This window comes from Zalophus californianus, chromosome 10 (assembly GCF_009762305.2).
Source record: "Zalophus californianus isolate mZalCal1 chromosome 10, mZalCal1.pri.v2, whole genome shotgun sequence".
In the NCBI taxonomy this organism is placed as follows: domain Eukaryota; kingdom Metazoa; phylum Chordata; class Mammalia; order Carnivora; family Otariidae; genus Zalophus; species Zalophus californianus.
Genome location: NC_045604.1, coordinates 72,654,708 through 72,679,212, shown reverse-complemented (window position 1 = coordinate 72,679,212; position 24,505 = coordinate 72,654,708). Strand labels below are relative to the sequence as shown.

The window sequence follows — 24,505 nt, the reverse complement described above, 5'->3', positions numbered from 1 at the left end:
ATTTTTCTCCATTAAAAAACAAAGAAATTTTTCTCCACTCAATCTCTCAGTTCATTCAGTGCACAGTAATATTAAATACAAAGATGCCATTTTGAACATTTTGTGTTATAACCACATTTTAACCGATAAAGTGTACTTTTCCAAAAATTGGGTATACACTGTTTTGATTCTGGCAACTCCCAACTATCAGATCTCTTCTGAAGAGTTATAACTGATGCTCTTTTGAAGTCAAGGTTAGCAGCTTTAGGACTTCAAAAAAAAAAAAAGACATTATTTATTTTGTATAAATATCTTCCTTACCTGCCTGGAAAATTTTTCTTTCTTTTAGATTAGTAGCTTATACAGAGAGAATCAAATGTAAGAAATCTTCCCACTCTGCACATACCATAGATAAGTGAACTCCATCCTGGCATTCCCAGGATCAGAGAATTTTGAAGAGCCAAAAAAGAACACTGCATCAAAAGATTAAAAAAAAGGTCTCTTTTTTTGACCTCCCTTCTTTTTGGTGTTATTATCATATAATTACATCTTAATATGTTATGAGTCCCAAAATAAAGGTCTTTAGTTACTGTTTTATATGCTTTTAAATCAGTTACCTGTAGAAAAGAGAAGAAAAATATTTATAATTCTCTTTTTTAAATATTTTCCTATGTAATTACTGTTACTAGTGCTCTTTATTTCTTTGGTGGATTCAGATTACCACCCAGTGTCCTCTCCTTTAGCCTGACGGGCTTCCTTTTGTATTCCTAGTAAGGCAGTTCAGCTAGCCACAGATTATCTCAGTTCTCTGTTTATCTAAGGATATCTTTATTTCTACTTACTTTTTGAAATGTAGTTTTGTTGGATATAGACTTCTTGGTTAACAGTTTTTTTTTTTCTTTTAGCACTTTGAACGTGTCATGTCACTGCCTTCTGGTTCCTGTCATTTCAAATGTAAAGTCAGCTGTTAATTTTGTGGTTCCCCTTTATAAGTTGTGTCCTTTTTCTCCTGATGCTTTTAAAATTGTCTCTTTGTGTTTGGCTTTGAACAGTTTGACTACACTGAGTCCAGCTGATCTCTGTGTTCATCTTCCTTAGAGTTTGTTGAACTTACTTCTGGCTTGTTGGATGTGAAGATTAACTTTTTAAAATCACATTTGGAAAGTTTTGGCCATTGTTTTTTTCAAATACTTTTCTGCTTTTTCTCTTCTTTTGACTTCCTTTACAGTCATATTGATATTCTTGATGGTACCCCTCATGTCTCTGAGATCTGTGCATTTTTCTTTATTTTTTATTTTTTATCAGGTTGGATAATTTCAAGTTTGCTGATTCTTCTGCCATCTCAGATCTGCTGTTGAGCCCCTATAGTGAATTTTTCTTTAGTTATTGTACTTTTGAACTCCAGAATTTCCATTCCTTTTTATAATTTTTATCTCTTTTTCGATATTCTCTATTTGATGTGTCATTGTCATCATACTTTCCTTTTACTCTTTAAACATGGATTCTTTCAGTTCTTGACCGTATTTATAATAGCTACTTTGAATCTTTGTTAAGTCCAGTATCTGGGCCTCCTTAGAGTTTGTATTGGTGGCTCTTTTTCCTGAGTATAGTTCCCAATACTTTTTTTTCTTTGCATGTTTCACTTTTTTTTCACATTTTATTTTTTAAACTGGATATTTTAGTTCATATATTGTAGCAACTGTGGATTCTGACCACCCTTGGCAAAATCCAGGTTTGTTGTTGCTTTTTGTTTATGACTTGTCTGTATTAATTCTGGAGAGTCTGTCTTCCCAGCAGTAGGCAGGTGCTGATGATCCTGCTCATTTTCCCCCCTTGTTTTATATTTAAGCCCAGCATCCTAAGGATCATCCCTGGACCAGTATAGCTTAGTGATTAGCTAGTGATTGTTTAGAGGTCTGCTTAAACACCTTAAGCCAGTAAAGCTTCATTGTTCTGCAGTGGATCTCTGTATAGGTTGAGAGACACATTCAGAAGCTCAGGTTATTTACAGTTCTGTCTTGGCTTACTTTCTGCCAGACCTTCTTATGCTTCCTCTGTGCATGCACTAGGCCTCATTTTACCTAGGGTGAGTTGATAACCAGGGCCGTCTTCAGTCTCTCCCATATATGTGTACCCTTCCAGAACACCGGGGACATGTGGCAGCTTATCACTATGGTTCTGTTATTCTTTGCATCTGCCTGTCAATTTTTTTACTTGTCTGCTGGTTTTTTGCTTGCCTCAATCAGTATGACAACCTGAAGGTAGCTGAGATGTTGGTCTATAATTGTCCACGACCACTGTTGTTTATGACAATGCCCTTGGGCTTGTTTATTTTATGTCAAGTCAACCCCTCCAACAGAGGATCCACCAGTTTTCACAGCTTGTCATGCGCTGGTGGCTCTATCACCATAATAAGCTGGGCTGAGGGGTGGGAGCATCCCAGGCTAAAATGCCACACACTGTCACTGTTCCAGCTTGAGGCTCTCTAGTTCTTCTTAAATAAATACTCCTCAGTCTGTTGTATGACTCTGGTTCACTTCTAGTCCTGAAATGGTTGTTTTTGACAAATTTGTCCAGTTTTACCATCGCTTTTTTGGGGGAAGTTTTTGCCAAGCTTCACACTGTTCCAGAAGTTCTGCCCCTCCCCTCCAGACCTTCTTTTGTATAGATATTTTTTCAACTTTCTAAGTAATATAAGCTTGTGTAGAAATTCACCAGTATGAAATGTATAAAATGGAAATGAGAAGTACTTACTACTCCCATCCCTTAAAGATAGCTGCTGCTAATAGGTTAGTGAATTGCTTTCTAGACTAAAGCATTAACTTTAATCATTGCATTTTTGGTTGTATCCTCTCCCCACACAATTTCCTTACCCCTTACCACAACAGTTTCTAATTCCGAGGTTTCTTTTAGCTCCCCGATGCAAGGAGATAAACTTAATTAGCAATAATTAGTTTGACTGCAAGGAGTCCAGGGCCCCTTTCCTGGTGGGGATAGAACACTAAGGCTGGTATGACTCTTACCCTTGAAGTAGACCTGGTTCTGGCCATCCTCATCTAGTGTCCTATGTACAGTGTTCTCATTCCCCTGCCCTTTATCCTACTAATAGTTCATCCTTTCCCAGGCTCTCCAGACAAGTCCCTGACCAGTCATTTTCCCACACGATGTCACTCTGACTCGACTCCATTTAGAGAGTTCTCTCAAGGGAGGGGCAGTGTAGTATAGGGTTAAGAGGGCTGAGCTTGGTGTCACATTGCTTGGGGTTCAAATTTCAGCTCTCCTTCTAAGCCTTTGTGACCTTGGTTTCTGTGGGCCTCAGTTTTCTCATCTCTACAGTGGGGCTGGTAGCCGTCCTTGCTGTATCGGGTTGCAATAAGGATATAATGGGATACCCTGTGTAATGTGTACAGAACAGTGCTTGGTACTCTGGAGCACACAGTGAATGCTTTCCTCTGTTGTCATTGTCCTCATTGTCTTGATGACATCAACATTATTACCCTTAGCAGTGACATTTCACATAGGACAGAAAATTTTGAGTGGGTCCTCTTCTGTGCTCACAGAAACTTTGGTATTAATAAACCACTGAGCGGAGTCAAGACTTTCCAACAGGGCATGGGGGTGGTGCTAGCTGGGAGACAAGCCAAGATTTGGGAGTAATCACTAAAGGGTGCAGAATGTAGTTTGAGGATGTCAAAAACTTTGTAAATTGATTGTGCCAGTGGTTGCACAACTCCTCAAATATACCAAAAATCACTGAATTGTACATTTTTAGTGGGTACACTGTGTGGTATGTGAAATCCACCTCAATAGAGCTAGCATTAAAAATTGTGGAAAGGAAATAAAGAGGAGTTGATCTCTCTGGCTGGGGTACTGATCATCTTTATTTTTTCATTATACTACACTTTTGGCTCTTTCAGATATTTCCAGCAAAAAATATGTATTGTCTTTGAAATGAGAAAGCAAGCATCAGTTTTTGTCTTGTTTTGTTTTTTAAAAAGAATGTTATAGGGGCACCTGGGTGGCTCAGTCAGTTAAGTGTCTGCCTTCAGCTCAGGTCATGATCTCGGGGTCCTGGGATTGAGCCCCTTGTCTGGCTTCCTGCTCAGCGGGGAGCTTGCTTCTCCCTCTGCCCCCCCCCCCCCGCTTGTGCTCTCTCTCTCTCACGCACGCTCTCAAATAAATAAATAAAATCTTAGAAAAAAAAGACTGTTATTCTATCTGCCCAAACTCACTGCAGACATAAAATAGCAGAATAAGATCAAGGTGGGTTTCCTCAGTGCAGGTTACCTGAGAGAACGGAGTGCTTAGGTAGAGCTCTGCAGGAATAGCCACGTCAGCCCCGGGCTGGACCCTCAGAGGAGAGTCCGGTGGCTTGCACTGGTCAGGTCCCAAGGCCTGAAGCAGGAAGTGGGTGCTGTGGTGAGGCAGCTTCACACATTGCAGCAGGAGGGAATGGGTATGGTGAGTGTGACTGACTTGTCCACGGGAGCTGCTACTGGAAACACACACACAGAAATCTGCCCATGTCTGGTCTTCGTCACCCTCAAATACACGACGGAGCATGGTGCTGAGTGCTGTTGACGCAGAGGTGAGCGGTCTGTCCGGCTGCCTCTGCAGGTCACGTGCTGCCCCTCAGTGCTCCCAGACCAGTTTTGAAGTCAGAATTCTGCTTTTTTACAGGGAGAGCTGGCTTTGACTCGTGGCAGGACTAATAATTCCCTTTCAATTTTGCTTTGTAGCCACAGAACTTTGTGCAGGTAGGAAAACAGCTGTGCAGGAAGCAGTTGTTCTGTAAATGTTTTGAGATCTGTTGAGGAAATTTTTCAAGAATCCACAGATTCTTTCTGAAGACAACCTCTGAGGGGCCAAAAGGAAAAAAAAAAAAAGTCTCTAGTGGAACTTGACCTGCTCCCTCTTAGCCGCAGACTCTCACATTCCCCAGCCCTGACTGGGAGCCCAGACTGTGCGTTTCAAACACTTCTTGCTGATGTCAGGAAGGTGGCTTCAAAACCATTTGCCAGAGGTTCTCGGTAAACGTCCTGGCCATTGTAGCTGTAGGGGCTTTCTCGTTCCTTAGGCATCTTTGATAAGGAGTGACTCACGCTTAAACGACAACTTTATTCTGCTAGTGAATTGTTCCCCTTCAAAAAGCATTACTAAAGGCTTCTTGTGAATTCTGAATAGAACCAGCTTTCTGAGTGTGGCCGTCTGTTTATGGAGCAGAAGAAAGTCTTTGCATAGTTCCCAGGGCAGCCCTTGATCCTGTCCCCACTTGGTCTCCCGTCCCCCGCCGCCCTGTGTCCCCCCTTCCCTCGGGGCTCTGCTCTGTGCCTCTTTCCGACCTTCCAGAATTTCTGAGTGGTGGGCGTACCATTGGATTTTATTTACCTAAGATAGTTAGGTTTTCATGATACACTGATGTAAAACCCTGAAAAAAACTGAAAACCTCAAAGAGTTGTACACAATACTGTATTCTTTTGTGTGACTTGATGATCTTTAAATACTTATTTAATTAAGGCCACACTTCATTAACTCAGGGGCTTTGCATGTCCAACATCTCTAGTAAGAAGGTTTATCAGATGGACACACTGTGATCTAAGAGCTCCAGGGACACAGTTTGAGTGAATATTGTTATTTCACAGTTGGGCCCCGTAAGGTCCTGGTCTTTGCCTTCTACCACAGTTTGAAAAAATCCAGTATTTTAAAAGTCCATTTCTGATTTTACATGCCTTAAATGTGTGAACAAAACCCAAATGTGTATGATAGGGGGAGAGGGCAGCATCGAATTCTGGAGTCTAGTATTACTCATCGGTGTTCCCATGTGTTTCCTGTAGCCATTGTCTCTGCTGTTTAAATTAGGTAATTCCACAAGTATGCACTCTGTAAATATTATGTGTCAGGCACGAGTCTCAGGTCTGTAGATCCATCAGTGAACAAAACAGACACAAAGCCCTGCTTTTCTGGACCACATATAATAGAATGAGGGAGTTGACAATCAACGCATATATTAGAAAAATATGTAGTGTGTCAGTGGTAAGTGCTTCGAGAAAATTCACGGAAGGGCAGGGGCTTTGGGGTGGCATGGGGTGAGGGCAGCAAAGAGGCATGGTGGTAGTGGTTACAATTGTAAATAAGGCAGTCAGGGAAATCCTTGTTTTCTTGGGTATTCCCTATCAGGGAGACCCTCTGCAAACTTCTAGAATGTGGTTTTATTACAGGGGAGGAGGCGTTGCTGAGCTTTCTGAAGCTGGCATTGGCAGGATGTTGTGCAATCGAGCCTATTGGCGGAGTCCCAGACCGCCGCATCTGAAGTGAACCACAACTTTGCAATCATTCCCCGTGCCATCCAAAAATATTTTGTGACCTTGCTGGTTGGCAGTTTTTTAAATGTTATTTTAAATCTCAAAAAAAGGGAAACATCAAAGTGCAGGCTGTCCACGGCTGCCCTTCGTGATGCACACTCACAGCCGCACAGTGCAGTCAACTATTGTGGTGATGCGTGCCTCACCATTATAAACAGATGCGAGGCTTGAACCTGAAACCTTCGAAGGGCAAGTCCTCTCTTGATGAATGTGAACTGCTGTTCCCTTCTCAGACATCAATATTTTTTGTTTTGCTGACTAAATTAAAAAAAAAAACTGTTTTCTGCAGAAGAGTGCCGTGTAATTTAACTGTTGCCAATATTGTGATCCAGATGTATTTTTTTTTCTCCTTACTGTTAATCAGAGATTTATCTTGCCCACTTCACTGCATTTCAAAATTTCCTGTGGCCCCATTTTAAATGATAGACTTATGTATAATCATGTTGTGTATGCAGTATGATTCATGGCTGGAAACACGTACCTCTTAAATATGTTCATTCCCATATTTTTAGCTTCTATTCCAAGAAATTTTTACTGTAGTTTATTTGTAACATGTCAGAACATCTGAAGCTCTGCCATTCATATAGCAGGTTGTCAGTAATTTAAAGATCAGTGTGTCTCTTAAGAAAAAACTACAGCGTGCCCCTCTTTCTGGTTGCTGACTTTCTCCACCAGGCCAGTGCCGAGTAAGAACAGCTTAATGTTATAAAGAAACTATACTTCTGCAGTGCGTGGCTTAAGATGCTGTAAGTCAGATTCATTTAACTGAAATATGAATATGTTAACATGATTTTACCTTTAATGAAGTTAACATGTTAAGTGAGGTTTTAGTGTAGGTTGAGAAAGCCACTTTAAGTGTTCTTTGAGTAGTATATTCATTTCCTAGGGCTGCTGTAATAAAGTCCCACAAACTGGGTGGCTGCAAACAAACAGGAATTAATTCTCTCATAGTTCCGGAGGCCAGAAGTTGAAAATCAAGGTGTTGGCAGGGATGGTTCCTTCTGGAGGCTCTGAGGGGGGATCCGCCCCCTGCCTCTGCCCTGGCTTCTGGTGGCTGCTGGCAACCCTTGGTGTTTCTTGGCTTACAGACTCATCACTATAATCTCTGCATCCACCTTTTTTACTTCACCTTCTTCTTAGTGTCTCTGTGTGTCCCCTTCTGTCTCTTGTAAAGGATTTAGGGCCCACCCTAATCCAGTACAATTTCATGTTGATCCTTAACTAATTACATCTGTAAAGACCTATTTCCTAATAAAGCCACATTCTGAGGTTCTGGGTGAACAGGAATTTTGGGGGAGACACTATTCAATCTACAATAAGTAGCTTGCATTCAACATGTATTTGTTGCGTGCTCATTATTTGAACATTTTTAAGGCACTAAATATGACATGGCGGTGGGATTCAGAGACAGATGACATAGCCTTTCCCTCAGGAGTCTGTGGCGCCCTATTCCTTACCTTGGCATTGATGATCCAACGCCATTTAGTGCTGAAAGTGAGGAAGGCACCCCTAACACGCTTTTCTGTCTAGTGGTCTAGCCCAAGTACATTGTCTGAAGAGCTGTGCCTGGTGGGCATAACCACAGCTGGGTAGCTGGGGCATCTGGCTGCCAACTCTGTGCCGACCCTTCAGCCAGGTTCCCTCAATTGTTAATGTCCTGGCACACTTGTCTCTCTCCACCCTCACACACTTGCTCACACTTGTTTTTTCTTCGAACCATTTGAGAACAGATTGCAGACAATGTCCCTAAATACTTTGTGTGTATGCCTCCCTGGGGAGCTGCCGCCTACTGTCGGGAAATGAACACTGCCATCCAAACCTCCTAATCCATAGGCCCCCTTTACATTTTGCTACTTGTCCCAGTAGTGTCCTTTACGGGCCCACAAGCCCAGCCAGGGTTGCACAGTGCATGAATTGTCTCCAGTCTGGAACAGTTCCTTTGTGTTTCATGACCTTGACATTTTTGAGGAGAAGAGGCTAGTTACTTTGTAGAATGTCCCGCACCTGGGCTCGTCTGGAGCTGGTGCTCCCCCACGATTAGATTCTGCTTGTACGTTTTTGGCAGGAGGGCCAAGAACGTGAGGCTGCGTCCTAGGTGCAGCTAACAGGCAGGCTCACAGTTTTGATTTGTCCCATTTCCAGAGATGCTAATTTTTATCATGGGTTGAATAGGTGTCTGCCAGGTTTCTTCATGGCAAAATTAATGAACAATCATTTTGCAACTATTAAGTAAGTATTTTGTGGGGAAGTATTTTGAGACTATGTAAACATCCTGTCTCTCATTAAACCCACTAGTTTTAGCACCCTGTGGTGAGTCCTACCCGAATCAATTAGCATGACGGCTGCCAAATGGTGGTTTACTGATTGCATCATTTATTTTACACTTATTAGTTGGTAACCCACCGCAAGGCAGAGCTTTCTTTCCTCCTTCCTCCTGTCCTGCCCTCCCTTCTTTCCTAGCTGCAGACTCACAGGTTCCTCTCTTATTCATTGGGTTTTAATCCATTACTATCATTAACCACTTTGATGCTCAGATTATCCCATATTTGGCCTGTGGGAGCCCTTCAATCTGGCTCTTGTGCACTTTTGACACATGTGCATCATTCTTTGAGCACTTGCTTACTTTTTTGGCCCAACACGTGCAGTTTTATCTTGAACCTTCCTTGTCCCAGTCCTGGAATCAGCCATTTCTCCAATAAGTCCCAGTTTGTTTTAGTGAGGAATGGTTTTTAGAAACCCAGATGGGAACACTAGATGTGTCTGCTGCCCTGGGGGCATTACAGCTACTAAGCCTTCTCAGTGGGCATTGTTAGGAAACTATATGTACATGCTCCCCTCCACACACAAGTATGTGCATATACACATGGGCGCACACATACATGTATCGTTCTCTGTCCTCCCACCTAGCTGTAAGAGCTGTGGCGTGTCCAATTACAGTTCAGATCCCCTGGTTCCCATTAGCTTTTCCCCTTTCCCTGCTCATACCTCTCTTCTCCCAACGATGAGAGTAACAGGTGGCTTCCGTCATCTGTGAGATCTTCTTTTATTTGATGAGCCCCCTTGAGTGTAACCAGCCTTCTCCTACACAGGCCCTCGAGGCCTTGGTGCTTACCTCTGGCCCCAGGAACATCCCCTCCCCCTAGCTGTGCCCCCAGGGGTGGGCAGACTCCCTTGAGCCTGTGTCAGCAAGCACTACATGTACTTTTAAATCTCCGTGTTTGCCTTAAAAAGGCATTCTGTTAGTCCAGGGGTAGTTCTTTATAGCAATATCCGCAGGGGAACAACATATCCAACATAAGCGGAGAAAAAGGCCTTCCTTCTCAATATTGATTTCCAAGCCAAGTCAGAAGGTGTTGACACTTGGAAGAATCAGCTAACTCTGTTCGTGTTGGGCCCATCAAGGCAAAAGTGCTTTTGGAAGAGCTGGATTGGAAGTGTGAGGTGAGCTCACCAGAGGGTCTGAAGACAAATCTATGTGCACCCAGATTGGATTAGAAGCAGCCTAGAGAGTTGACTGCAGAGATTTAAGTTGACATTTCAGTGACTGAGTTTGAGGGCAATTTGGCAGAAAGTGTCCAGTGTCTTGTTAGCCCATATCTGTGGGTCTGATGGGGTCAGGAACACTGTGGGGAGTGTGTCCAGCATCATTGGGGTGCCACTGCCTCCCCCCGACGTGTTCCTTCATCTCAGAGAAAGCCTGGAGCTGTATTTCCCTGGCCCCTTCCCTGTGTGACCCCAGGTTAGGTTCTGCTCAGCTGGGAGTCAGGGGAGATGTTGCTCTGTTGTTTGTGGCCTCTGAAGCAGACACATGGCAGGTGGCACATGTGAGGGTCTCTGAAGCCCCCTGCTTCCCTGTATTGAAAAACTTTCTGATCTGGGGTTACTCCTTCCTTATTCGAGTCGTGACTAGTACAGGACCCTTGGTCACCTTAAGTCCTGATGGTCCCAGGGTCTTTCTGGACACTTGTGTGAAGTTCAAGTCATGATCTGGAGACCAGAGATTTCTTTTTCTTTCTTTCTTTTTTTTTTTTTTTAAGATTTTATTTATTTGACATAGAGAGAGAGAGTACAAGCAGGGAGAGCAGCAGAGGGAGAGGGAGAAGCAGGCCTCCTGCTGAGCAAGGAGCCTGATGTGGGGCTCGATCCCAGGATCCTGGGATCTAACTTGAGCTAAGGCAGACGCTTAACCGACTGAGCCACCCAGGCACGCCCAGCGATTTCATATGATGGGGTTGTTGTTGGGTTTTCTCCAGTGAGGCCCTGCCCAGGTGACTCCTGGGGAACCCCAGGGTTATGAGTGGTCTGGGAACTGGAGCAGCCCTGCTAGAGGGTCGTCAGTGGAAACACTCAGTAACACTGGGAATGAAACACTTCCCAACGTTACTGAACTCTCACCTGGTGCAAGACCCTGTGTCAAGCTCTGTGGAAAACAGAGTGGCGAATAATGACACATGTTCCTAACTTCGAGGAATTTCCACTTCATCTAGAAAGGGCAGAAATGGGTAACCCTTAGGAAGGTAAGGAGGTGGACGTGGCCATGTTCTCTGTTTCCTGTGTGGGTCTCCCTCTGCGGGGAGAATGAGGTGCTAGTCTAAGTGGTTCTTGAGGGTGTGCCCATGTTTCTTTCCACCTCACCCATGACCTTTGGAAAACAGCAGAGTTGTAACATGTTCTTCTTGGGTAGGTTTTAATTGATCCATTTTCATACTAAACTCCATCTTGACCTTGTACCGCCATTTGATGAACAAAGAGAAGTTACATAAACCACAGAAGGGAGAAGCATGACAAGGGACTAGCCTGCTCTGTTTCATGGTCTGTGTGTATAACGAGCTGAGGATGGTTTATCAGTGACAAATAAAGAAGTAATTGTGTGTATAACAAGCTGAGGATGGTTTATCAGTGACAAAGAAATAATCGAGATTTGGGCAACACGTAGTCGTTTTCTTTTAACAGAGACTTCATTTCAATGTTATTAGTGTTATCTCCTTTTTAAATGGCAAATACAACTTTAAAATGGTCTTTATGATTAATTAGATCTCTTTCACATCTGCCTATTTCTGATTGTTGAGTATTTCCTTTTCCCTGCAAAATAACGGGGAACAGAAACCATGAAAGATCTCTGTTTGGCGCCCTTCCCAGCCTCAGACCTGTTTCCATCCAGGATGAGCACACTGGAGACCTGGGTCCTTTCGTGGGGCTGAGGGGAGGATGGCATTACAAGTCCAAGTGGGTCAGGGTGGGGCCCCAGCGAGAACAGAAACCAGCTTGAGAGCCAGTGTCGCCAAGAAGCCTCATTGCTCCTGAGTAAGAAAGGTTAGGGGGATATCTGCACTTTAAACAATAGCAGCAAATATTTGAGGGGATGTTCCATCCCCAAAACAAAGATCTTTTTCTCTTGTATTCTTAGAATATACTCTGTAGTTTTCAGACACTGTAAGCAAGATCTGTGGGGTAACCTTGGACCCAACTCCCACCTTATTGTTCAGGAAAACCTGTGCCAGGCCTCGAGCCTGCTGTGTGTGCAGAATTGGAAGCAAGGAATGGAAGGTGTCCAAAATTCTATTTTTTTTTAAAAGTGTGTGTTGGAGGGGGTAGAACTGTTGTAGGGAAACGCTTCAACCAAAAGCAGCTTTATGACTACTTGCAGGCAAAGTTTTAAAGACTCATTTTAGGCCTCCACGTCATGTTGCTTTCCATTTGGAATGAACACCAGTACATGTCTCAGGCTCCACACACAAAGGGATTGGTTGCAAAGGAATCTTCTTTGTCAATCCAATTCCCCCCCCAACCAAGAACAGAATTTTTTTACCTAATGACTTTATAACAGATACATAAATCCTCTGGTGCTTACCTGGAGAGAAATGTTACCTTGATAAGGGAGACCTGTCAGAAATCTTGGTTTAAGAAGACATACATTGATGACCAGCCTAGAATTTCTGGAGAATCTTATTTTCTTTAGAGCTCTACTGGACAGACACACTAATAGATGTCAATGAAAGGTCAGTAGAAGAGCCTCTGTGCCCTTCCATGAAGTATGCACATTTGCCTTGCCTTGGAAGTAGCTACTAGCCTCATTTAGAATTAATGATTCCTTCTGGATGAGTGGAAACATTATTGGTTTCTTCACTAGTATCATTAGTGCTCAAAACACCAACGTAGGGCACACACGCACAAGCAACAAACTTTGCTGGCCAATACAATTTTTTCCTTATTTACAAAGCTAGTAAGAATTGTAGCTGTGCTCACAGATGAATCTGCACAAAGTACATTGATTAATGTAAGTTTGGCAAAGATGAGAAAATGCATGTGTTGTTCAAACTAAGCCCGCCCACTTACTACTTAGGTGACCATGGACAGTGACTTCAAGGTTAGGCTCACTTTCATCATTAACATGAACTGTAAATTCATAAAGATTTTCAAAGCTGGTTATTCCTTGAGATTTTTTTATGCTCTTGAATGAACCAAGAAAATTGGGAAGCAAAATTGTTGGCTCTTCCTTAATAAAACAGTTCAAACTACTTATTCGTACCTAGGTTTCACTTTTTTCCCCTCGGGAACCACTTTATTTTGGTCTTATTTTCGTCCTCAGATCCCCTCAAATATCATCAAAGGATCTAAAAACAGAACTGGGATTCAATTCAGGACTTTATCCGAAGAGTCACTTACAACACATTTGTAATTTGTACTTAAACTCATAAATTAAGAAGATTATATTAATTTATATGAGTTTATTTTAACAAATATTTATTGCATGCTTGCTCCATGAAATGCAGAGCCAGCACAGTCTCAGAATTTATAATCAGCTAGGGGAGCCAGGGGCCCATCACTGTAATGCTGGGAAGTGGAATGTTTGTCTGGGGAAAGATTTATTATTCTGGCGGCAGCAAAAGTGGGGTGGAGAGAGTTCATCCGCCTGTCCAGAGTGCTAGAGTGGCCTCTGAGCTAGGTCCTGGAAAATTGGTAGGATTTACATGCAGGCTTTCACTCTGGAGACATCATTTAATTGTATGAAGGTTCAAAAGTGATACTCTCCTGCTGTGTTTCTCTTAAAATAGAACAGGCTTCTAAATTGGGATTTATGAATATCCAGAGACAAAGCTGTATCCCTTTGTTTGCAGGTTAAATGCAGTTATGTTTGCTGATGTTGCCCTGTGCTGTTACCAGTGGCTACTTTTTACACTCTGTGATTCCATAGGTTTATGATGAGACAAGTCTCTTAAGGTGTAAGTCTTAACTCCTTAGGGACTCTTTCTTGGATCCCCTTTGACAGGCATTTCTTAACGTCTTGGACAAAAATGACTCCTTGATCAAATCATAGAATTTTATTTTATAAATCCTACATTTTGGATTAGTAAATGCATTTTTGTAGTTTAGATGATTGTAGTTAAACTACCTCATTTTTTAAAAAGGGAGAAATGGAGGTCCGTGGAACTGAAGTGCCCTGCCCGAGGTCACAAAGTATTTAGTGACATTGTTATTTGAACTTAATGTGCTCATTCTTGCAATGCACTGAGTCTAAGCAAAGAATAAAAGATTCCAAAATTATTAGAAAATAAAGGAATCTTCTTTTGAGTTTGTTCTATTGGTATACATCTCTTCTTATAATGATGCTTTATGTTTATATGTAAGAAATTCTGTGATTCTCAAAGCAACCCTGTGGGATGCAGTTTCTTCATCCTGTTTTACAAAAGGGAGAAATGAAGCCCAGAGAAGTTAAGTAACTTGCTGAAGTCAGATACTTTGTAAGTTCTCAGACCCAAACTAGATATGTCTAAAACAATTTGCCCAAATTATATTGTGTCCAGAAAGCCCAGAAGAAGCAGGCATTAACTACAGCATGGGATCACATGGCTCTCGTCTTGCCACTGGTCTGGTCCATTTTTCCAAGTTTGGGGGAGGGGAGAGGTCAGGTATTATTATACTCTAAAAACACTGTATGTTTATCTCCTCTCTTTCAGGTAATTAGTATTTACAGATCCTGGTAACTAGAAAATTCAGTTCATACAACAGTTGAATGCAATGCAGGTCCTCTGGGAATTTATCTAAAATTAAATCAAAACAGAATCAGCCAGATTAAGGTGCTGGTATAAAAATGGGTTTTGAAGAAAGAAAGAAATAGGGGAAGTATGCTAAGAATTCAGTTCATAAACTCTAATCAAACAATAAGGGAGGGAGGGAGTCATATTTTTTCTCCTTTTTAAAAAAATGAGTTCAGGGTCGCCTGGGTGGCTCAGTTGGTTAAGCATCCAACTCTTGGTTTCAGCTCAGGTTGTGATCTCAGGGTTGTGAGTTCAGGCCCGGCTTTGGGCTCTGCTCTGCATGTGGAGACTACTTAAAAAAATAAAAAAAAAATTCAGATAAATAAAAACAAAAACTTTTAGATTCATGAACAACACTCACTTTTTCTTTACACATCATTTTCTTGTTTTGGTAGTAGCCCACCAGCAAAATGATAGTAAGCAAAGATGGAATTTGCTACTACTTTGTCATTTCAGAGTTGCACACTGTTGCGATCAAATGTTCCTTGAGTTTGACAATAAATCTGAAAACTTAGAAGAGTCTAACCTTTTAGAAGGAAAAAATAAGGGCAGAAACAGAATTATGAGGGGGGAGCAGTTCCCATTCTGAGAGTAAGCTCCTACCCAAACTTAACTTTGTTCTAGAACTTACTGTTCTGTAGGAAGTCTTTCAACACTGCTGGTCTTTAACGCTCCATATATGACTTTCCTCTCTGGGCTTTGTTTTTCTGCCTTTATCTTGAGTGATTTTTTTTTTTTAATTCATTTGAGAAAGAGAGCGAGTGGGGGAGTGGCAGAAGGAGAGAAAGCAGGCGGGAGGGGCAGAGGGAAAGAGAGGAGCAAGTTCCCCACTGAGCAGGGAGCCTGACGCGGGTCTCCATCCCAGGACCCCAGGATCATGACCTGAGCTGAAGGCAGACACTTAACCCACTGAGCCACCCAGGCATTCCTTGTCGGATCGTTTCCATCCTGAAGTTTTGGATGGTTACTTACCTCCAGCATAAAACCAGAACCTTGTGGTAAAGCCCGTCTCCTGCCACTTTGTGTGACCATTGTCATGGGAGGCAGACTCATTTCACTGGTCTTACTGGAAAATTGAATGATGTAATGGAAATGCGAAGTACCTCACAAGCACAATAATCAAAGGCAATTCAGTCAATAGGTAAAAAGACTTGTAATACTTTATGTAACCTGGAATCAGCATCTTACACTTAGTAGACACTCCATAAATGTTTGTTTAATTGAGTGTCATTTTAAGGAGCAATCCCTTTTTAAGTAAGAAGAAGCCAGGAGATACGATAGTCCTCAACTCCTTCACTAATTGTTGTGAAAGTAGTGATACCAAGTGAAGAAGAGTTCCATAGAGTATTACTTTGCAGCTTCCCTGCTCCTACAGAAGCTTTCTCGATTAAATACAAATGCAAAAAGAAAGGGGGAAAAAAAACCTTAACAGCGACACAAAAACCACAGTAGTTTGAGCTGATTTGTATAGCTTTGTGTCCTAAAGTCTAGATTCTTCAGACACTTTCAGACTCAGGGGCTCTGATTTCTATCCTGGAGCATCAGGGTGACTGTGTAATTATTAGTAAAATGTTATGTCCATGGAAGAGAAAATGTTAGACTAGATTAAAGCCATCATTGGAGTTACTTGTGTGAAAAGACATGGTAAGCTCAGTTTTATTCTTTTAGTAAAAGTAGAATTTCCACTTTCAAGTGTGAAATCTTGCAGTCAAAGCAATTTTTTGAGATTTTATTTTTAATCTCTATACCCAACGTGGAACTTGAATTTACAACCCCGAGATCGAGAGTTGCATTGTCCCACTGACGGAGCCAGCCAGACGTCCCTCAAAGCAATTTTTAAGTGTAATTGGAACACTTAAAAAGATAAGAATTGGAACATTAGTGGAACCCCTAAAAAAGGCAAGCAGGGAGCCCACACTAGGGCTGTGGTGCTGTGACAGAGCATGGGGCGCTTGGGAAGTAGTGCTGTAAGTGCACAGGGAAGAGGTGGCGACTGTGGGCATGGGAGCTGGGCGTGGAATGGTAGCCTGGGGCCAGGTGGTGAACAGCTTTCCACGACACACTGGAGTTTATACTTTATTCTGTTATCCATTATTTGTAACAGCACCTACTTCATAGGACTGTGTGGGCTCAGTGTGATAATCATGCATGTCAAGCACTCAGCACGGTGTTTGACACACAGTAAGTTGTTCTCTAAGTGTTATAGTAGTTGTTGCTCTTACTGTTTTTTGTAAGAGGACCGCTCTCAGAGGTTTTAGAGCATGGTCTGTCGGGTGACAGTGTAGGCCATGAACTGGAAGAGGAGAAACTGGGAGATGGTGTACTAGTTAGGAAGCTGTTGGCTGGTGCCCGAGGTTGAGACAGAGGGAGTGGAGAGAAGGTGGGCTCAGCAGGAGGACTGGACAGGGCTTAGAAAGAGAACAGTTACATGGAGCCCTCTGGTTGGGATGACTGGAGAATGGCGACCCCTAGGGAAAGAGGGGAAAAGCGGGTTTGTGGGGCTAGGACGCAGTGGTTCTGTTCATCCTACACAAATGGTGCCGTACAGCCTGCATGCTGTCAGGGTTGTGCAGTTACAATGCCTAGGACTTGTGAGGGAGTGTGGCATGTCTGCGAGATATTTTTTTTTAAAGATTTTATCTATTTATTTGACAGAGAGAAAGAGCGGCAAGCAGAGGGAGACTGAGCAGGGAGCCCGATGTGGGGCTCGAACCCAGGACCCTGGGGTCATGACCTGAGCCGAAGGCAGACGCTTAACTGACTGAGCCACCCAGGCGCCCCCATGTCTGTGAGATCTTAAAGAAGCTGGAGAGGACCAGACTTTGTGTTTGATATGGACAAGGTGGCCTGGGGTCCCTTGGAATTTTTAAGGCCCAAACTGGGGAATTAGGAGACCTGGCAATTACAGTCATGAAATGAAATCAAAAGAGAGCCAGGAGATGGGAATGTCCTCCGGGGGAGGAAGGGGGAAATGAGGGTTCCGTGTGACAGGGAAGCTGCTCAGAATTCTTTTCTTTCCCTGTGTGTGTGTGACTGACTTAGCACGTACACAGGCTTGCAGGGTAACCTGAAAACGTATGTACATGTGTTTCATGGGTTTGTCTGTAATGCATGAGTGTGGCTAACTTTTGAGTGAGTGTGTGTAATCACTCAACATGTCCATTACACCTCTATCAATGTACTCATCAATTTCAGAATAATTAATACATAATATTTAATACCACACATTTTTTAAAAGATTTTATTTATTTGACAGAGAGCAGCAGAGGGAGAGGGAGAAGCAGGCTCCCGACTGAACAGGGAGCCCAACATGGGGCTCCATCCTGGGACCCTGGGATCATGACCTGAGCTGAAGGCAGACGCTTAACCGACTGAGCCACCCGGGCACCCTTAACACCACACATTACTGCATATTGTATGTTAAGTAATTATTAAGGTATAATTCTGTGGTTTTTTTCCCCCCTCCAGTTCTGTAATGTTTAACTGAAATATACACACGTACATTGGCAGAATTCTGACATCAGTTCCCTGGAGTGAGAGCTATTATGGTGTGAAAGGCCAAGTGGAAGCCACTAGAACTACTCTACTCATCAAAATAGTGCACCGGAAGCAGTATCACATTCCTGGCAGGGTTGGCAGAGATTAGTGCCACCATCAGGACTTGAAAGATGTAAGAGTGGTGATTCCTGCCACATCTCTAGCCCACCTGCTTGGCCTGTGCAGAAGGCAGGTGGGTCTTGGAGGATGGAGGTGGGCTACTGTAAGCTCAGCCCGGTGGTGGCTCCGGTTGCAGCTGCTGAGCCAGATGTGGTTTCTTGCTGTAACAAATCCACTGTTTGCTGGCGGGTGGTATGCTGGTGAAAGCGTCTTTCATCTGTGCCTGACAGGGCTGGCTGTGTTCCTTCACTCTTATCCCTCGGGGTCCCACCAGCACTCTCGCCTGGGTCAGAACATGATCGCACTCTTCATCCCAGGGGATATTGATCAGAGCAGCAGTAACTCCTCTAGAAGAGAAATGAACTATAAAGGTACTTGGGATCCTCTTTTGGAGAGAGAGCTAGCATGTTTTTGGCTGTGAGAGGGATAAGGGCATTATGTTAGGTGGAAGTCTGATTTTACCACTGACTTTATTTGGAAGTGAAGTATGGTTAAAGAGGTGTGTGTCTGGATCCCAGGCTGGCAAGGGGTGGACTGCAGTGGATTCATACTGAGTCAGCGTGGCTGGAAATCTGCGTGTAGCTTGGGCCACAGGAGGCAGTGTTCACAGGCTCTAGAAAGCAGAAGTGAGGCAACAGCCATATCTGTTCACACTCAGAAACTCAGCACAGAGGCAGCTGGAGCCCACGGGCTTACCTGCTGGGCTTGGGGCTGCTGTGAGGCCTACAGCTCCTCCAGCACCCACGAGCCTTTGTTTGTTCCTCCCATCTGCATGTGTGATGAACAGCTTTCCTGTGTCTTCATCCAAGCTGTTGACCGGTCGACAGTACAGTTTTTTGGCCAGAATCCAGATACATGGCACTGTTTATTTTATAGGGCAGTACAACACAAACACACTGGTGTAATAGCAGCAGCAAACACTTATTGAGTGCCTACTGTGTGCCAGGGACTGTTCCAAGCGTTTTTCATATCATTATTTAATTCTCCCAACAACCCTGTGAACTGGGACCTTCCACTGCTCCAGCTTTACAAATGAGCAAACGGGCACAGAGAGGGTTAAACAGTAGCTGGTTTCGAGGTAGTAAAATTGCTGCCAAAAGCCAGACCGCTTGAGACCAGGGTCCGTGCTCTTAAATTCTAGGGCAGCGCTGTTCTCTGAAGTCCCTTCTTTGCAAGCTGCCTGTGATCCCTTCAACCACATTCTCTGGGGGTTCTCATGGTGTTGAGCCTGCATGTTTCCTTCATTTACTTCAATCCTGGCTTTGAAGAAGCATTGATACCACACTTTGTGCCAGTCGCTGTTCTAAGCACCTGCTGAACACTCAGCAGGAAGTCCTTGTGACAACCCTGTACTGTAGGTGACGTTTTCCTGTCCTTTCAGATTAAGAACCAGAGCCACGAAGAGGGGAAGGGATTTGCATGAGTCACACGGGCTCCATGTAGCAGAACTGGGGTCTGAGCGCAGGCAGTGTGGTTCTGGAGTTCTTGAGCTGACATACAGCACAGACGCTGCTGTCAGCTTGTCAAGAATGACCTCAGCAAGAGACTGTCAAGGGTTTCTCCATCCTGTAAACGGAAAAATTTGTCCTCAATGTGGAGTCTTGCGTATTTAGTTCTGCAATAAGTGAGTCTACACACCAACGCGTTTGGAACCAAATTCCAAGCAGCTGTAAACAGTAAATATTTTGTTTCCGTTATCTTTGTAGCAATAGCACGAGAAAAGAATTAAGGACCAAAACTATGGGAGTTTTAAATATTTTTTGTTTGGTGTTTATATGTGATTTATGGGAAAACAACTTCCTGGAAAACAACTTTGTTTCACAAAAAAATGACCATCTTGCCACACCTTTCATAAATCAATCTGCAGTATAAGTTAGGTGTGTTTTCCTAGCAACCAAATTGTGAGAACATTTGGCAGGTAAGAGGCAGCTGAGCTGTTATGATTGTGTAACGGTGCCGGAAGCTACACCGCGCGGCTGGCAAGACCCATGGCAGCCCGGAGCTGAGCGGCTGAGCCGCCCTCGTCCTCCGCATCTGACTGTGACTGCCCCTCACACATGGCACACGCAGCTCTGCCTTGCTCAGTGTCGTCCTTAGTAAAACCACAGTTTCATAAAAGTAGTAAAATGTGAGAAGATACAGGAGACTGCATAAAGCTAATGTACAGCCTGATTATTCTAAAGTGAACACCCTTGTGTCTTAACTAGCCAGACTGAAAAAGAAAACACTGTCAGCCACCCAGATGTCCCTTCCTGTCCCCTCCCTGCCAAAGGCAACCGTGGTCTTGCCCTTACTTGGGGTCACTTCCCTCTCTTTATGGTTTTCTTACCCAAGTGTGCATCCTTAAACACTTGACTTCGGTTGTTTGCTTTTGCCAGATTTGGGGTTTGCTTTTGCTTTTGCTGCTTTCCCGACTTTTTGTTTTGAAGAATTTCAGACTTGCAGAAAAGTTACGTGGTATAATGAACACTAATATGCCCTTCACCTAGATTCACTAATTGTTAGCATTTTGCCAAATTTGCTTTCTCTCTCTCTCTCAATGTATGTGTGTATAAATATATATATACACATGTAAATCTTTTACAGTTATATGCATATATATATATATGTCCTTTGTGTGTGTGCATGTGTGCTTCCTTTCTCTTTCCTGAGCTATTAGTAAGTTGCAAGCATCAAGCCCTGCATCCTTAAATTCTTCAACATGTATCTCTTCAGAACAAAGATGTTCTCCTATGTAGACAAAACAAATGGTCACACTCAAGAAATTTAACGTTAACAAAATACTCTTATCAAATATTCAGTTCATATTCACACGTCCCCAGTTGTCCAGTAGTATCCTTTAGAGCTTTTCTTTTTTTGCATCCAGGATCCAATCAGAGATCACTTGTTGCATTTAGTTATCACACATCTGTGTCATCTCCTTTGATCTAGAACTACTCCCAGCCTTTTTTGTCTTTAATGATACTGACATTTTTGAAGAGTTTGGAAGCTTTTTAAAATAAATTTTTGCATTGAAGTATAATATGCATAAATAAAAATGTATTAATTATAAGTGTACGTTTGAAGAATTATCACAAAATGAACACAGCCACATAACCAGCACCTAGATGAAAAAATCCTTCTGAGACAGGATCTCAGAAGCCCTTCTGTGTGCCTCTCAAGACTACGCACCACCAGCTCCTGCACGTAACCACATTGTGGCCCCATTAATCAGTTTTTCCAGTGCTTGGATTTCACATAAGTGGAATCTGCAATATGTATTCTTTGGGGGCTGCTCCTGTTACTCACTGTTAAACTTGGGAGATTAATCCCTGTTGTCCATAGTTGCAGTCAGTTCATTTTCATTGCTGTGTTAGTGTATCTCAGTCTGTCTATCCATCCTCCCGTTGACGGATGTGTGGCTTGTCCATCTTGGCTTCAACAGAATTCAGACACAGCTGGATGTCCTGTACCCTGTTGTACACTTGCGTGCGTTTCTGTTGGGTAAATAAACGTCCAGGGATGGAATTGTTGGGTCCCGGAGTATGAATGTCTTCCACTCTCATAGATAATAGCAAACTGCTTTACAGACTGTGTTTGCAGTTCCTCCTCTGACCAGCTTTTGCTGCTCGGCATTCTGACCTGTCAGCCTGCCTGGTTTCAGCCGCTCTGGTGCGTGTGGTTTCTTTTGGTAGCTTTAATTTGTGATTCCCTCATTTGATTTGCATTTGCCCTGATTCAGTGCCTTTTCTTACTTCCGTTGGCCATTTGGGTTTATTCTTTTTCCATTGGATGGTCTTTTGTGTTTTGTGTTCTTGTTGAGTGTCAGGTGTTCCTTAGTTTCAGGTTACCAGTCCTCTCCCAGTTGGATGTGAGGCAAATAACTTCACCCACCCTGGTCTTGCCTTTTGAGTATGAAATTGCCATTTGTGTAGATCAGAATGATCAGATATTGGCAATTTCATGTGGTTCTACCTACCGTGTATGACGTTTACTAGTCTTTCCCTTTGTTAGGTTAATGCTTTCTGTGTCCTATTTAGGAAATTTTCCTCTACCTCTGAGGTCATGAAATTACTCTTCTGTATTGTTGCCTAAATGTGTTATTGTTTATCTTTTTCTTTTATTTAAAGATTTTATTTATTTATTCATGAGAGACACAGAGAGAGAGAGAGGCAGAGGGAGAAGCAGGCTCCCAAGGAGCAGGGAGCCCGATGCGGAACTCGAACCCGGGACCCTGGGATCATGACCTGAGCCGAAGGCAGACGCTTAACCATCTGAGCCACCCAGGCGCCCCGTTATTGTTTTTCTTTTTGGATTTATGTGTATGATCCACATAGAATTAAATTTTTTGTGTATTCTATGAGGTCAGGTCAAGTTTTCATTAAAAATATGCATATCTAATTGAGCACTATTTTTAAAGTTTTATTAAGGTATAATTTACATGCCATAAAATAACCTCTTGAAAGTGTATAGCTCACTTACTTTTAAAAAATTTACAGAATTGTATGAGCATCACCGTGATCTGGTTTTAGAACATTTCCATCACCAACAGGCCTACTGTGCTTCCAGACCCAGCAACTGGGAATCTACTTTCTGTCCTTATAGACTTGCTTTTTCTAGACATTTCACATAATTGAAATTATGCACTATGTGGTCTTTTGCATCTGGCTTCTTTCACTTAGCATATTATTTGAGGTTCATCCATATTGTAGTGTGGATCAGTATTTAGTCCTTTTTAGTGATGAGTCAGATTTCATTGTATGGATGTACCATTGTCCATTCACCAGCTGATGCACATTTGGGTTATTTCTACATCTTGCCTGTCATAAGTAAAGCTGCTCTAGACATTTGTGTACAAGTCTTGGTGTGGATAGATGTCTTAATTTCTCATGAGTAGAGACTTGGATTAGAATTGCAAGGTTGTATGGTAATTCCTTTTTGTATAATTTTATTTTTTAAATCATTGTGCATTGACTTCTTTTGGTGTACAGTTCTATGAATTTTAACACGTGTAGATTTTGTAGCATCCAGTATAATCAGGATACAGAACAGTTCCACCCCCAGTCTTTTTCTTGTGTGGACCCTTTAGAGACCCACCTCCAACCCTCTCTCTCCCCTCAGCAACAAATAATCTGTTATCTGTCCCTATAGTTTTGCCTTTAGGAGCAGGTCATTAAAATAGAACCGTAGAGTATATAAAATTTTTTTAAGATTTTATTTATTTATTTTGAGAGAGAAAGAGAGTGTGTGCACGTGCAAGTGGGGGGAGAGCAGAGGCAGAGAGAGAGAGAATCTCAAGCAGACTCCCTGCTGAGCACGGAGCCCGATGCAGGGCTCTATCCCATGACCCTAAGATCATGATCTGAGCCGAAATCAAGTCTTGATGCTTAACCGACTGAGCCACCAGATGCCCCTAGAGTGTATAAACTTTTAAGACTCGTTTCCTTCACTTAGTGTAATTGAAATATTGAGCTTCATCCTGGTTGTTGCATGTATCTGTTCATTCCTTGAATGCTGAATGGTATTCCATCCTGTAGATGCCCCCGCCAAAGGACGTTTATGCTGTTTCCAGATTTTGGCAATTATGAAAAGAGTTGCTCTAAGAATTTGTGCACAACATTATGTATGAACATAATGTTTAATTTCTCTAGGGTAAAATATCTAGGTTTGGAGTTGCTGGGGCATATTATCAGTGTATGTTTAGCTTTATAAGTAACTGCTGCAGATTTTTCCAAAGTGGCTATACTTTTTTGTATTGCTGCCAGCAGTATATGAGCATTCTTGTTCGTTGTCCTCATCAGTACTTGATATTCTCAGGACTTTCATTTTAGTCATACTAACAGACGTATGGTGATGTTTATTTCCTATTTTAAATGTGCATTTCCTAAATGGCTAGTGATGTTAGTATTTTTTTTCATGTGTGTATTTACTAGCCCAGGGTCTTGGGGGGACGTGGCTGCAAAGGAAGCAAAAGATGTCCACCCTGAACCAAGCACTATTTTTGAAAAGGCCGTCCTTTTCCCATGCTCTGTAGTGTCTCTTTTGTCATAAATTATGTCCATATGTGTGAGAGTCTGTTTCTCAACTTTTTGTTGTTTCATCCGTTTGTCTGCCCTTATGTCGATATCCGCTGCCTTAACCACTAGAGCTTTGTAAGAGCTGTTGGAGTCCTGCAGACCAGGTCTCCTCCTGGGTTTTCTTCAGGACCTTTCGTAAAGATGGAATCATGCAGGGTGTGATGTTTTCCAGGTTCATCCACATTGTAGCATGAATCAAAACCTCACTCCTTTTTATCACCGAATGCTATTTCATTGTATGGATACACCATTCAGTTGATAGAACTTTGGGTGGTTCTCACTTTCTGGCAGTTATGAATAACGCCGCTGTAAACACTCACATACAGGTTTGTGTGTGGACGTATGTTTTAATTTTATACCTAGGAGGAGAATTGCTGGTAACACATGTGGAAGCTCTGTGTTTAGCATTTTG

At 42.7% G+C, this 24,505-nt stretch overlaps 1 protein-coding gene and 1 long non-coding RNA gene across 2 annotated transcripts in view; both read left to right on the top strand.

The window, feature by feature from the left end:
* ADCY9 (adenylate cyclase 9) overlaps positions 1-24,505 on the top strand; it is a 115,811-nt gene that overhangs the window by 41,158 nt on the left and 50,148 nt on the right. The gene's annotated exons all lie outside the window — the stretch shown is intronic.
* LOC113932238 lies at positions 1,030-23,314 on the top strand. The gene is made up of 4 exons (XR_003522995.1): positions 1,030-1,251; positions 10,864-10,872; positions 18,371-18,375; positions 23,305-23,314. It is a non-coding gene; the product is annotated as an uncharacterized LOC113932238 (long non-coding RNA).